This window comes from Tursiops truncatus, chromosome 21, assembly GCF_011762595.2.
Source record: "Tursiops truncatus isolate mTurTru1 chromosome 21, mTurTru1.mat.Y, whole genome shotgun sequence".
In the NCBI taxonomy this organism is placed as follows: Eukaryota; Metazoa; Chordata; class Mammalia; order Artiodactyla; family Delphinidae; genus Tursiops; species Tursiops truncatus.
Genome location: NC_047054.1, coordinates 15758129 through 15770580, shown reverse-complemented (window position 1 = coordinate 15770580; position 12452 = coordinate 15758129). Strand labels below are relative to the sequence as shown.

The following is a 12452-nucleotide window of genomic DNA, read 5'->3' as shown; positions in this document are numbered from 1 at the left end:
ATCAAATGTGAGAGGGTTGTGGGAAGCCCCTTTTTGTAGCTGGCTGGGTTGAAGTGCGGGGGGCTTGGAGACATCCAAGACTTGCAGCTGGCATCTAAAGTAAGGGCATTCTTGTGAAGGATTTTGCTCTTAACCTGTGGGTCTGTCCAGTTAGTTACTGTCAGAATTGAATTGTTCATGTAAATACATACAAGTATTTACAAGAACACTTAGTCTTTCATTCATAGCCAATAACTTTAGATTCAACCATTATTATAATATATTAAAATATTTCTTTCCAAAAATAAGGACCATATTTAAATATTATAATAGTGACTGACACTAAAGTTATTGGCCATGAATGAAAGATTAAATGTTCGTGTAAATTCTTGTGTTTTATAGACAAATTTTCTATTAGGAATTTACATTCTGACACCAAATTCTCTGACACCAACTGGGTGTCCTGCAATTCATTTGTTTATTCCTTCCTGATTCAAAAGTAAAGTAATGTCTTGCATATGTTTAAGAAAGAGGAAGAAGTAAATCTCTTGAGCTTTTATGAATTATTTATCTTTTCTAAAACTTATGACCATTGAAAAACTAACTTATTTTAATGTTTTAAATATTTTCTTTTTACATTTTCTCTTATTTAAGCAGTTGAAAATTGTTGATTTTGCATTTAGATTTTTCACTTATTGTCAAATTTCAGGGTAACATTTTATAATAAATAGCTCTATACTACTCTTTAAAGTAAAATATATATAATAATATTAAAAAATTCGGAGAATTAAATTCAGTAAACATGAACTCTCATTCTCCTATTCATTATCTTCCTCTTAAATATTCTTCTCTTTACTCTGGCTCCTGCACAAGAGAGATGTGGTACAGATGGAAAAATAATGCAAAGCCAGAGACAAAGAGAAAAGTTGTGACTCCAGGAGTGAACAAGCAAAGCTAACAATTACTGTTTTAAGTGAAATGATTATAAACTGGATATATTTTTAAAAAAGAAAAAAGGGAGCTAACAGCCCATTAAAAAAAAATCACATAAAAACGAGACAATAAAGGAGAAACATTATATTTATATTCATATATGTTTATCTATAGCTATAGATACACATATCTGTACTCCACAGTCGGTGTGTGTGTGTGTGTATAGATAGAGAGAAGGAAATGAAAATATTTGTCAATGAATTTGAGGACTAGAAACATTTTGAAATAGCCTCTTTCCCAAATTACAAAATTGGGCTTTTAGAATGATGAGTCAGCATAGTGTGGTTTTTAAGCGTGAGTTTTGAAATTACACATTTTGAACATTGGGGCTGTGTGAATCTGTGCAAGTTACATTTCTCTGCTGTAGTTAACTCATCTTTAAAAACTGGGGATATCGTGATCACTGGGGTGAGGATTACTGATACGTAAAACACTCAGCTCATCACTGGCACTTGTGAATGATAGTGAATTTGGCCCGGCTGATTCCAGACCTCACAGTCTATGGATACAAATAAGGATGTGAGAAGCCAGACTTTTGCAAAGATTGCCATGGACTATGTGTTACATCCTTTCATCTTTGTAAGCATGAAAACAAAGGATGGAGTTTGTTTAAAATGATTTTTTTAAGCTGTTAACCTTTTTATCCCAAGCTCCATGCTTCCCTGAGGCTAAAACACATAGGTCCATGCTTTTCCAGGGCTGCACACCTGATGTTAATAATGTACTCTTTTGCATGATCACCATGAATAAAGGGAGCTCCTTTCTACTTCTGATTTTTCTCGGGGAATCATGTCAAAATGGTGTAGGAGAGGCAGGAGGAAAACTCCCATTTCAATCAATGCAATGAAAGAACATTTAAAACTTAATTGGGTCTGGATTAAAGACATGACATTGTCTCCACCTATTTCTGTGGTTCAACCGTTCATCACCTATTTGTCTTTGAACCGAGCCTCTAGGAATTGGGGGCCCCTGAAGTAGGCATACAATGCTAAGCTGAATTTGAATGAGTAGTTTAAGCAATATCTTCTGATGTTTCTTAAACTGTCAGGTAATATAACAAAGTCAATGAAAATATCCTCACAAATTGTCACTACCCATTCATTTCAGGAGAAATGCTTAGAGGAGTAATTATGTCTACTGATTTTATTTATTAAAATAATCGATTCCTTCTTCAAATTATCGTATTTCAAGAAAAACAAAATGTATGGCTCATGCTTTTAAAGTCAACTTTTTTCATAGTCTGACTTTGTGAAACATCTCAAAATTAAACAAAATGTTTCTTAGACTTGAGTCATTTTCCCCAATCCTAGAGTGAGTGTAAGTCTAGAAAAGCTTATGCAGTTTAGTTTTCATGCATTTGCCAAGTTAAGTGAATCTTACTATAAAGGTCAGTTAATATTAACTATTCTAAGAAGCAAGCTGAACAAATCTGGGTTCAGACCTCCTCTTAATTACTTTGCAGTTTATCCTCTTGACTGTGTTTAACTAAAAGCACCATGAGCGTTGGATGAGCAAAAAAATAAAACTCCCTTCCCTTGACTAATCTTTCTGAAACTACTCTAACACCATGGTGTCACAGTTGGGTTTTGGATAATCTTGCTGGTTATACAAAGTATATCTTCTAGGCTGGGATCAACAGCTGCACACCTGCACATAACCTTCTAAAGCTTCATAGTCCCTTTCTGTCTGTAGTGAATGGAAGGCACCATCAGCTCTGGAAAGAAACAGCATGAAAAATATTGGCAATCCAAGCTCACCATGCAATTTAAATTTCAAAGTGCACAAGAGCTTTGGACGAGAATTTTATTTAATTATATTTTCTCCAAGAAGTATGCTTTGTAAAAAAAAATCTGTACCATGTCTTCTGTTTTATTTATTTATGTAACAACAGTCTATGTTTACCTGAGTAAAAATCCTCTATTTGAAAATCAAAATGAATTGGAAGTCCCTCGGATGTCTCTCTTTATCTACAGGAGATTTCACTCTGGTTAGGTGGCAGAATATACTAGAAGTGTTGAGCTAAATTGACATAAAAATCTTGCTGTAAGTCTTGCACACCGACCACCTCACTTCTGGTTTCCGTTTCTTCAGTGTTATAATTTTTCTGACTTTTTGTAAACATATTACTCACAATAAAAAACAAAGACATAAATCAGGGCTACAAAATGAGGCAGGAGAGGCCAGGGGCACATTAATCACAAGTGGGGCAGGGTGATCTAGCAGAAAGTGTTTGAGAATCGATTAGATCTTGCCTCTGTCATATACCAGTGAAAAGCTTTAGGCAAGCGACATGCATGCTTTTGTGGTCTCCTCTTCTGCTGATATGTAGGTAAGAATACAAAAATAGAATACCTCTTTAGAATGCATAACTGAAACCTGCCTACCTCGCAGGGTGATTATGAGGATCAAAATATGTGAAAGGTTCTTGTATTGTAGTAAAGATACATAAGGACATTGAGGAAAAAAAAGGTAGTCTGACTCAGAACCCCACTTCTAGCCACTGCTGAGACTGCCTCTCAAAAATGTATATAAATGCACCTGGATCAAAATCAATGTGGAATGCTTACTTTCTTTATTCTTTCCCTCCAGAGTGTTTATATTTGTGGCCATAAGTAGTCCTGGGAGCTTTAAGAATTAATAGAAGATTACTGTGGTCCCCATTGACCCAGACCCAGCTCAATTCTGACTCTATTTTCCATCTAAGGTGCTTTCATGTTGCCCTAGTGTAGAAAGTCATGCAAGAAAAAGATTTCATCTACTAATTCCCATTAAATTGTCGAGAGATCACTTTCCAAAAAAATTTACATTTTAAGTAAGAGGATATAGGGTGAGGGAAACAGTAAGCCCAAGGAAACTAATTACAAATGCAATTTCAATGTCTCCTTGAATTCTTTGGGAGGAGATGAAGAGCTTCTAAACATCCTTGAAACCAAAGCGTTTTAAGCGATCATCCACACTTCTCTAGGAGAGCCACCAGGTAGCTGGGTAATGTTTGTGAGTGGAATGGCCTCTTGCATTATGGTCGCTGGATCATTCAGGCCATCGTGTATTTACTTTTTAGGGTGAAGTAAAAAACAGAGGCACAAACCCGCATAATTTTTTAAATGGTGTTTGTTCCCCCTCTCTGTGTTACAAGTATCTCAAGTTACAAGTAATATAAAAAACTTCTTTCCGTAAAAGCCTGAGAGTTCTGAAGGCTGCAGTCCTCTTTATATAGACCAGAAACCTGAGAATTTATGTAATGGGTCAGAATCACACCATTACTAGTATTGCTTGTCTCTGAGTTGGGTATAGAGGGATATACGGTAGTAAAGACACTATTTTCCACTTTGATGACAATCCTAAAGACTAAGCTATAGACCCCTATTAAACTTTATTTTTGTTTTAGTTTATTATTTTTCCCTTCCCAGCCAAACTTTTTTTTTCAGCTTTATTATTTTGTTTTTAAAAAACTTTAACAGCTTTATTGCAGTATAATTGGTATACAAAGACTTGCACATATTTAATGTGTACAATTTGATGAGTTCAGACTTATGCAAATGCCTGTGATACTGTGTTTGTTTGTTTTTAATCCATTCTGTCAATGTCTACTTTTGGATTGCAGTTTTTAATCCCTTTACATTAATGTAATTACCAATAAGGCAGGATTAATGTCTGCCACTTTGCTGTGTGTTTTCTATATTTCTTATGTCTTTCCTGAGCTTTAAATCCTGTATTTTGTGATGTATGGGTCAAATTCATTTATATATCCCATAGAAAATATAAACATGTCCAAAACCGAATCTATATCGACCTCTATTACATTATTTCTTTTGTGTTTTCTATCTCAAGGAAGACTAACATCCATTCAAGTGTATGAAAATAAAATTGCCACTGGTTACGTTTCCATTTTCACTCACCCCATCCAGTGACTCGCAAATACCTACAGATACTACCTCCCCAAGTGAGTCCAGACCACCAGAGCAGGCATACTCATAGGTGTCTCTGCTCCATTCTTCTCTCTCTACGTCCTAGTATCCATTCTGTAGCTAGATACATATTTCTAAATAAAGTAAATATGGTCATGTTAACTTAAAAATGTCAGTGGTTCCCACTGCTCTCAGTTTTATAGTCCTTACTGTGCTTTACAAGACCCTGCCTGACTTAGGTCCTTCTTGCATCTCTACTGCCATCTCTCACACCTTAAACACCTGGCCCCTGTCAAACCAAACTTCCTTCCACCATCTGACCTTAATCTTTTCTCACCTATGGCTTTCTGTTAGTAACACATTTCTTTCCATCCTCTTTTTCTGTAGTTAGCTCTTATCAGTGCTTAAGATTTCTATCTGATAATTACTCTGTACCAAAAAAAAAAAAAAAAAAGAAAAACGTCCTTGGTACCTCTATTTGAGTTATCTTCTTCTAATGTTTACTTCCATAAATCCTGTACTCATCTTACATAACTAACATCACTATTTTTGAAATCTATTTCTTTTCTCTAGTCCTCAAATAATCTCAAATTCCATGAAAACAGGGACTTTAAAATTTTTGTTTTTTAATATATCCTATAGTACCTTCCCCAAGACCTACTGGTTACCAAATAAATATTTATTGAATAAATGAATGGATAGCTCAGTTTTCCTTAGTATGCCATTTTGAACCAATCATCCATAAATTGTTGAACTTTAAAAAAATTATTTTTAGGTGATGTCTCATTCAGACAACATAGTTGGGATTAAATGCATAAACCAGAGATAATCTAAAAGTAATTTTTCTATTTTTATAAAAACCTATTACATCTCTTACCTCCCAAACTTTGAAACTCAAGAGTCTTATCTCAAAATTTAAAAGCCATTTCAACATGAAATAAGAATTGCCAATTGCACTACTATTCTAGGAGTTTCCTTCCTCTAATTCTATTATAACTTTATTAAAATGTGGGTTCCCAGTAAGCCATATGAGAAGACATCATTTTTACAGGTACATAAGCAACTGTATTTTCCTTGCAATTATTGTTGCAATTATTGTTCCAGTGACAAAAAATTAGACCAAAGTCTTCAATGTTCATTGTAATATAAAGCTTATCAAGCCCCTTTCCAGGGAGGCTGGAGACCATTATTCATATATTGTGTGGATCATTCTCCTTAAATGCATTAGGCTACACTTTTCCAGAGTGAAACACATGTAACCTTCAGAAGCAAAATCTTGAAAGACTTGGCCTTCAATAACCTGTCAACTCACTTTTGAGACGTATATTTTTGATTATTTGTAATTAGAAAAAATCTTTCTGAAAGTGTTATCTGAGAACTACCTGAAAAATCACTTGGCAGGTTTGTTTAAAATTCTATAACTTTAAGTTTAAAAGTTTTTTTGCCTTGTTTTCTAGGAAACTACAACTTCCTACTAATTTGGTTTTATAAAAACAAACAGCATATTTAATATACTCTATTTTTTCTATATGACTTTATTTGTGGTGTATATGAATACGAGCAAATATAGGCATTTTATAATAACATGAAATGATACAGAACAATTTTAAATGATGTAATAATGTGTATTTATAGTTGTTTGTATAGTGCTAAAGCTTTTAGACCTTTTTTTAGTTCATTGAGTTTGAAATTTTACTATTTCTGCTATGCACTAGAAGGACATAAAGTACCTTTGGGAGAAACTGCAAAAGAAAATATTACTCCCTATAAAAGTGTGAATACCTGTGTGGCCTCTCAGGTGTAGGAAATACATTTATTATGGATTAGTCTTTCCCCAAAGGGAGGTGGGCTATGGAAATAACAGAGGAGAATCGAAAATAACTGGCAGTAACAATGGATGGCTATTTGTTTTATGGTAGTTCTGAAAACTGACTGCCTTCTCAGTTTATAATAAAAGGACACATTCTGAAAAAAGGCTAGATGCCCTGGCATTTACTCCTTTCCTCTGATCAAAACGTAAAATAAATAGAATACCAAGGATGGGTATTTTTTTCTCTGTCTCCTTCTGTTGGAACAATGCAGAGAGTAAATTTTCTATAATACAGGAGTTAGGTCTTCCGAGTCTGTTATAAAGACTAAGACTTTCTTATTGCTGCCAAAATTAAAATAATAAAGTTATTTATCAAATACAATGTGTCAGGTCTTGTTACCTGCACATTATACATAAAATGCTGCTTAATCTTCACAATAAACCTGCAAGATAAGTTCATATTACTATCTTCAAATGAAGAAAATAAGACTCAGGTTGTATCACTGGCTTCAAACCTTTAACCAAATAAATTACAGTTCAAGTGCTCAACTTTGATCTGTCTGACTCTAATATCCGTGTTACTTAAAATTATTACCAAAAATATTTTCTCAAAAATTTGCAACACTAAATTCTGTGCCAATGAAGAATGTCTGTATATGTCTGTCAAGGTAAAAGAGTGGCTCAAAGATAATTCCCAATGTTTTGAAGTTTACAGTGTGTTATAAATAAGCCAGACTGAAAACAGAAGATTAACCAGCTATTGTATAAAAAGTAGTAGCCTGTGGAACTGAATAACTTAGATTTTAATCCAGTCACAACACTGTTTGCTTTGAAAGTGCAAAGGATGAGTTTATGAACCCTAGCATTCTCTTTAGGACTATCACATTACAATTCTAGATTATACAAATATACAACAGAATCTTGCTAAAACTATCCCCTCCATTTTATGTGGCTTTTTATTTTGTCATTGTCTTAACTGAATTTTAACTGTTTCACATTTATATTAATTTATTCTGCTTACACTATTCTTTGGAACATCAGGTAGGAGCAAGCTTAGCCATCAATCTCTATGCAAATAAAACTATCACACTGACAGAAATTCTCTCCTTTGATCAAACTTTGGTTCGGTTCCTCTGAGCTCTCTGCTCCACTAGGCCCAACCTCAGGTTTCAGTCTCTGTCCCTGTAGAGTCCAGTTTTAGCAAAAATCCTGTCAAGTCACTTTAGAGAGAATCCCTACTCTTGATGTCTGATCATCCCGGATTCTTGACCAAATTCCTCATTCCCCACCATCCCCCAGGTGATGTCTGATCAGTCTAGCCTGCCTGCAGTAAGAATCCTGTTAGGACAGTTTAGCAAGAATTAGCCTACCCTTTTGGTAATTTTCCATCCCCCCAAATATGCCCTCTGCTATAAGTCCCCACTTTTCCTTGCTGTATTTGGAGTTGAGCCCCATCTCTCTCCCCTAGTGCAAAACCCCCATTGTAGTAGTCCCTTTGAATGAAGTCTTCTTTACTATGTTTCCCAACTGTCAGAATAAATTTTTTTTCTTCAAAACATCTCATTAGCTTTATCACAAACTTACTAAAGAGAAATCAACATGGTTCATAAAAATCTCTTTAGGATTCAGACAGGTGCTAATTAATCCTTTATCATTCTGAATTTTATTAGCAACCTGGTTTTTAAGATGAATGGCACAAAACGCTTTTATTATGAGACTAAGTGAGAATTTGACAGGAAAACCATGTTTTCCCACTGAAGTAACAGGAACAACAACAACAAAAAAGAACTTACTTTTGGATAGCAAGCCAATTAATAAAATGTTCGCTTTTGAAAATCTACATCAGACAAAGAATGACAGTAATAACTTGAAGAGTCCTCTTTAAGTTATTCAAATGTAATGTAATCATTGCTAGTGAGGGAAGGTGTAAAAACACCTTTTGCTATTTGAACAAGGTGGCCTCTTACACAGGTGTGCAAAGTTAGTCTCTAAGGGAAAAGAGCGTGTTTGTTTGGGAAAAGGACTTCAAACTAAGAAAGAGATTGTGACCTCTACCTTTTTTCCTTTGATGAGTTTCTCATTGAAGTCATGCATAGGGTTTACCAAAACCTCTGGTTCCACTTTACATCTTTATCCAGACATTGCCCGGGCAGAAAGCAAGTACTGTAATAGGGAGAACTAGTCTTCTTTAGTGACTGTGTAGCCGTTTTAGAAACATCAATAGTAGAGTGACAAGGTACTAAAATTTAGAGACATACAGGCGGGACTTCTTTTGGCTAAGGCTGTGGTGGCACATTTTCACGGGATGAGGTTAGTGGTCTATATCTCTATCTCCATCTCTATCTCTGTGTGTATCTGAAATCTGTGTATAATATAGTACATTTCAAAAGGGGTTAAGTGATTAATTAAAAAATAAAATTAAAATGTTATCACCGGATAGTGAGTTACAAGTAATATTTTTGCTGCATTTTATTTATTACATTTCCCAAATTGTCTTCAGTGAAGGTATATGGCCTTTTAAGTATATGATTGGTCAAGCAAAAGAAAAAGAGATTATACAATATTTAAACAACAGAATTAGCTAACTTGATCAAAAAGCTATCACACCCAATGGTTGAATCATACATGTTCTTTTTAATCACTCATGAAACCTGACAAAAGATATTCTATAAACAAATTTTGCCAAATGTCAATTGATTTCTCTCAGTAACAACCAGTAAAATTAGGCTAAATTCTGTAACAGAAAGATAATACCATACCTCTGGATGATTCACAAATTCAAAAAATCATGAAATTAGAACAAATCTAGAGCTAGGTTTTATATATATATATATATATATTTAAACAGACAATACAAAACATAAAAACTCATGGTATGCAGCTAAAACAGTACTCAGAGAGAAATTTATGGTATCAACTGCATATTATCAAAGGAGAAATACTGATAATCAATGAACTAAGCATGCAATTTAAGAAATGTGAAAAAGAAAGTTATAGGTTAGAAACAATACAACAAAAATCAGTAAGGACATAAAAATTGGTTAGGAATAAACTAACATATTAACAAATGTTTGTTGAGAGCCCAATATTAGAATGAAAAAAGAACATATATAATAAACTGACCCCATCAATTTTAACTGATAAATATGAAATTTTGATGAAATAGATAAGTTTCTAGAGCAGATGATTTAAGAAGAATAAGATCTCTTGCCACTGATGGTTGTACTAGTGAGGTATATCAAATATTTGAGGAATAATATAAAATCAAATCATTAAATAAAGTATGAAAGATTAGAAAGAAGAAACAGTCTTTCTTTAAATATGACATAATTGTCAGTATAGAAAATCCAAAGGAATCTTAGACAGTTTATTAAAATAATAATAATTTTTAGAAAGACTAGTGAAAATAAATCAATATAAGTATGTATTTTTATAAAGCAACAAAAATATTTTTATAAGATTCCATTTATGAGAGTATTAAAAATATAGTGTGTATTTTAAAATTACAAAAACTTTAAACTTTATTAAAAGATGCTAAGAAGACCTATTCTAAATAAATAAGAGGATATACTAGGTTCATGGTTTGAAAGGTTATATAAATGAGTTTCAAATTTCCCCAAATGTTTCTATATGCAATGCAATCAAAATCCAATAGGATTTCAGTGTAATTTGAAAGCTAAATATGTAAAGATATATTAAGTAAGTATAAACATTCATGAATAAATCAAGGTCCTCTTGAGGAATGATAACAAGGTGAGAGGGGTTGCTTTATCACATATTTATATAATATAAAGCAATGACAATTATGATAATATGGTAATGAAAAGTTAATAGTAAAACAATGAAAGAATAAAAAGCCAATAAATTAATTAATATGAACACTTAATTCAGGACTAAGAAGTTCTGTTTATCAAAGACTGTGATAAAGAGAATGAAAGAACAACATGAAATTGGAAATATTATATTTTCATTTGATATCTCTTACAAAGGACTGATATTCAAAATATATAGAGATTCTCAATCTATAAGGAAAAGACAAGAAACATAATTTTAAATGTGCAAAATAAAATAAGGATATCACAGTTGAGAGAACAATAAAATGATGATACATTTTGTAAAGAGATGCCAACTCTTTCGTAAACTGAAAAATGTGAAATAAAACCACAATTACATAATCAATAAACTCTCACCAGATGGGCCATAGCTGGTCTGACATAATTAGAACAGGCCCTTCCTCAAACACATAGCCAGTTCTCTCCTCATAATAACCTGTAAGATTTTAAAGCTGTGAGGGTGCAAACCTCAAGAGTTAAGTGAAAACCCCCCAAAAAAGGCAGTAAAGAATGTCTTGCAATCTTTGGGGCTTAGGGGACAGACACCTGCCAGGCTCTCAATAAAAAATTCATGAGGGCCACATACGAAGACTAGAAACAAACTAGAAATAGACTGAGTAGTAGTGATAATTGTAACCCAGCCCAGATCCAGCTTGGTTTCTAATTGTGTCCTGGTGATCAGCTTCTTATCCTCTCTGCTTAACAAAGGAAAGGGGACCATTCGGGAGAAAATAAAATAATCTACAGTCTTTTATATACACTGTAGGTTTAAAATAAAAAGTATCAATGACCATACATGTGAAGAGGCAAGAGAATGTGACCAATAATCAAAAGAGAAAAGAAAGAGACAAAAGTAGTAAGCCTACAGATGATTCTAATATTGGAGTTATGGCAAGATATCTAAAATAATTAAAATCATGATTTTAAATATTTTAAATAACAGAGGAAATGAAATAAATAAATAAGGAATAACTGTGATATGGAAGTGGACTTTTAAGGAAGAAACAAACAGATATTCTAGAACCAAAAAGATACAAACAACTAAAAGTGAGACCTCACTGGATGCATTAAACAGCAGACTGAACACAGCAGTTACCTTTCAGGGACAGGGCTTGTTTGTGAGTGAGCTGAACCTGGGACATGGAGATCTGGCTCTCAACATGAAGTTCTTCTCAGACCATCAAGTTAGTGTAACAGCAAACGTTCTGGAATTTTCTCCTTGATGAAAATGTCCAGTTAGACCTGCCGAATTTGAAACCGTATTTGCTGTATCTTAGGGCAAAAAGGAAATACAGTGTACAAGAAGAGCTGTATGTTGTATTATCAGATAAACCATTGTTCAAATCCTGTTTTTGCCATTGACCACCTCTGTGACCTTGGTTAAATTCCTTAATCTCCCTGAGCCTGTTATTTAACCTGTGAAAATAAGATAATAATAGATTCCCCTCAAAATCTGAGGGAGAAATAAAATTATCAACAAGAAGTTTATGCTGACCAGGTGTCTAGCAGATGATCAATCATTGCTAATTCCATTAATTTTCATTATAGATAAATTTAAAACAACTAAGCATTTCTCCAAGTCACACAGCCTAATGTTGTTTAATAAATGTTATTTATTGAGGGCTTCCCTGGTGGCGCAGTAGTTAAGAGTCCGCCTGCCGATGCAGGGGACACGGGTTCGTGCCCCGGTCCGGGAGGATCCCACATGCCACGGAGCGGCTGGGCCCGTGAGCCATGGCTGCTGAGCCTGCGCGTCTGGAGCCTGTGCTCCACAACAGGAGAGGCCACAACAGTGAGAGGCCCGCGTACCAAAAAAAAAAAAAAAAAAAAAAGGTTATTTATTGAGAGGTTCATCTAAGGTAATAATTGCTTCGTAATAGTTGCTTAATAATAGTCCTGGAACCTTGCCTATTCTGTTCAATTTTGGGC

At 34.1% G+C, this 12452-nt stretch overlaps 1 long non-coding RNA gene across 1 annotated transcript in view; it reads right to left on the bottom strand.

The window, feature by feature from the left end:
- The window catches only part of LOC141277467 (uncharacterized), a 40879-nt gene extending 29128 nt beyond the window's left edge, over positions 1–11751 (bottom strand). Inside the window, exon 1 of the long non-coding RNA XR_012328901.1 lies at positions 11620–11751. This is a non-coding gene — a long non-coding RNA (uncharacterized lncRNA). The remainder of the gene's footprint in view (positions 1–11619) is intronic.
- Positions 11752–12452: the final 701 nt, after the last annotated feature.